Source organism: Capricornis sumatraensis, chromosome 4 (genome assembly GCF_032405125.1).
Source record: "Capricornis sumatraensis isolate serow.1 chromosome 4, serow.2, whole genome shotgun sequence".
NCBI lineage: Eukaryota > Metazoa > Chordata > Mammalia > Artiodactyla > Bovidae > Capricornis > Capricornis sumatraensis.
Genome location: NC_091072.1, coordinates 46,111,725 through 46,115,501, shown reverse-complemented (window position 1 = coordinate 46,115,501; position 3,777 = coordinate 46,111,725).

Here is a 3,777-nt window from a genome sequence, read left to right as displayed (position 1 = left end):
TATTACCATACCATATCAGAGTTTCAATAGCATTTTTCACTGAAATAGAACATAATGCTAAAATTTATAGAAAACCGCAAAAGACCCCAAAATAACCAAAGCAATCTTGAGAAAGAAGAACAAAGCTGGAAGTATCACACTCCCTGGTTTCAAACTGCATTACATAGCTATTGTAATCAAAACAGTGTGATGCTAGCATAGAAATAGACACATAGATACAATGAACAGAGAGCCCAGAAATAAAACCATGCATATATAAACAGCTAATTTATGATAAAGAAGCCAAGACTAAACAGTAGGAAAGAGCCATCTCTTCAGTAAGTGGTGTTGGGACATCCACGTGCAAACGTTTGGCAGAAACCAACACAATACTATAAAGCAATTATCCTTCAATTAAAAATAAATTTAGAAAAAAGAAACTAATCTTACACTATTATACAAAAATTAACTCAAAGTGGATTAAACACTTGAATATACGACCTGAAACCATAAAATTCCTAGAGGAAAACACAGGTGCTGAACTCCTTGACATCAATCTTGGCAATGAGCTTTTGGGCCTGACTCCAAAAGCAAAGGCAATAAAAACAAAAATAAACAGTTGGAATGATAGCTAAGATGCTTCTGGACAGCAAAGGAAATTATCAACAAAACGAAAAGGCAACCTACTGAATGGGAGAAAATATTTGCAAATTACATATCTGCTAACGTGTTACTATTCAAAATATACTACTAATAGCAAAACAACAACAACAAACCCCAAGAAATCTGACTTTTTAAAATGGGCAGAGGATCTGAATAGACAGTATACAAATAAGGCATACAGATGGCCAACAGGCACATAAAAAGTTGCTCAACATCATCAATCATCAGGGAGATACAAATTAAAACTACAATAAGAAATGACCTCACAACTTAAAAAAAATTTATTTATTTATTTGGCTGTGCCAGTTCTTCGTTGTGGCATGTGAGAGCTTTCGTTGTGGCAAGTAAGATCTAGTTCCCTGACCAGGGATCGGACTGGGCCCCACTTTGGGAGCTCAGAGTCTAAGCCACTGGACCACCCAGTAAGTCCCTCACCTCATATCTTTACAATAAGCAAGAAATAAGTGTTGGTGAGGATGTGGACAAAAGGGAACCCTTCACCCCACTCCAGTACTCTTGCCTGGAGAATCCCATGGACGGAGGAGCCTGAAAGGTTGCAGTCCATGGGGTCGCTGAGGGTGGGACACGACTGAGCGACTTCACTTTCACTTTTCACTTTCATGCATTGGAGAAGGAAATGGCAACCCACTCCAGTGTTCTTGCCTGGAGAATCCCAGGGACGGAGCTTGGTGGACTGCTGTCTATGGGGTCGCACAGGGTCGGAGACAACTGAAGTGACTTAGCAGCAGCAGCAGGTGCTGATAATGTATCTACATAGTTAAACTGTAAAATAAGATTTCCAAATGCTGAAGAGCAAGAATGGGGCTTGTGTCGTCACAAGGAGCCCCCTTTATTACTCTCTTGTTGGTCAGTGGGCCCCTGAGCTAAATGTGATGAAACAACAAAAATAAAAAGACATTGTATTTTTTCAGATGTTAGAGATTTTCTGGTTCTAAGTGAACAAGGTGTAACTAATTTTATTACCTTTTACTACCTGGCCTTTTCTCCTTTGGCCAAAACAAAAAGATGTTTCCTATTTTCTGTAAGAATGATTTTCTCCAGTAACAGCTGTGAGAAAAAATTATGTGCAATAACAGCCACCTAATATATTTTTATGTAAAAATGTCATTCAAAACAGTTTGTAAGAAGTGATATAAGCTTTATTGACATAAGTCTTTGAACACTAAAGCAAAAGTAACTTCTAAGATCTTAGCTTAATTCTATTTTTTTGACTGCACTGCACTGCATGTGGTCCCAGACCAGCTATTGAACCCTTATCCCCTGCAGTGGGAAGCGTACAGTCTTAAATGCTGGGTCCCCAGGGAAGCCCCAAGATCTTAGTTAAAATGTGCCTTTCTGAAGAGATTTTCCTTGAGCTCTGCATCCAGAGTAACTTGCCACTCTAGTCATGCTATTTAGCTTCATTCCTTTCATTCATATTCCTATCATATATTTCCTTGTTTATATTTGCTTATTTTCTATCTTTCCTCCACTGAAATACAAACTCTAGACCATGTTTTATTACCTCTGTGCCTAGAACACTGCACATAGTAAGCACATGGTACTTGTTGACTGAATAAACCCTTTTTGAAAACGTAAAAATGTTAACCATTTACTCTAGGCTAGCCCACCAATTTGTGTTCTTTTGTTTTTATTGTTATTCAGCCTGTCAACAGTTTATTATATCTTTTCTCTTCACTGTAGTGTTAGTTGATCAGTCATGTCCAACTCTTTTGCAACCCCGTGGACTGTAGCCTGCCAGACTCCTCTGTCCATGGAATTCTCCAGGCAACAATACTGGAGTGGGTTGCCATTTCCTTCTCCAGGGGATCTTACTGACCAAGGGTCCAAACCTGCGTCTCCTGTATTGTATGCATGCTTCTTTACCATCTGAACCATCAGGGAAGTAGAGTTATTTATTTGTGGATGTGATTCCAGTCATTCTGACTTACTGGATTATAGTGGAGAGCATTTTTCAGACACTTAACAGAGCAGTGTTTGGTGTGAGGTGTGTTATAACTAGGTTTTACTAATAAAGTATTAGAGCTCGTGGATTTTTGAAGAACTAAATCAGAGTAGGGTTTTTTCCCCTTTTAAAAAACCATACCACTGACTTCTGTTTTCTGAGTGAAAGAGAAAGGGGTGGACTGCCAGGATGCTTCTAACCCTGGGCCCCCAAAAGCAAGTATGTTGAGAAGATAGACTGTGATCCATTGCTCTAGACTTTTGTATCTGCTGCCTGGACTAGGAGGAGCGAGATTATGTTATGGCCCTTTTGTCAGTTGCGCTTCCCTGGTGGCTCAGATGGTAAAGAATTTGCATGCAAGACAGGAGACACTGGTTCTATCCCTGGGTTGGGAAGATCCCCTGGAGAAAGGAATGGCAACCGACCCCAGTCTTCTTGCCTGGAGAATTACATGGACAGAGGAACCTGGCAGGCTAAAGTCCATAGAGGTGCAAAGAGTTGAACATGACTGAGTGACTAACACTACTACACTACTTGTCTCAGTTGAAGAGAAATTAAGTGTAGAGTGCAAGGTTGGGTTGAAGCATCCATCACCCATGTCTGACAGATGGGTGGGAAACTCAGTGCCAGGTATGCTGGAGGGGCTCAGTTGATACAGGCTCATTTTCTTTTTTTAAACACTTGCACACATAATTTATTGATATGGACTCATCTTAGCAATACTGCTGAAGCTCCAGCTACTACTTGATGGTTTCATTTTGCAACTTGTACAAGCAGAGCAGGACTTATCACTGAAGCTGGGAGTGTCTGGCACTAGGTGTTTAGAAAAATAATTTCATTTCTTATATTTTGGGGGATAGGAACAAAAGGGGAATAGTGTATTTCTTTGTGCCCTGAGAATCATATGTTTTCTTTTGGCTTTGACATGGTCATAAAATGTTTTCTTTAAAGGAAGAATTTATAGAAAAGCCATGTTCATGTTGAATGATTTTAGGGTTGATTTGTTTTTTATACATTTCTTTCTAATTGTGTTTTTGTTTTTACATTGCAAAAGAAGTAGATTCTGGCTATAAAGTCCAAACTGTCACTGGGGACAATGAAATTCACCAAGTCATTTGTTGTGACAAAATAGCTTACCAGTCATATTTAAAGCAATCCAGGAGTTTGTA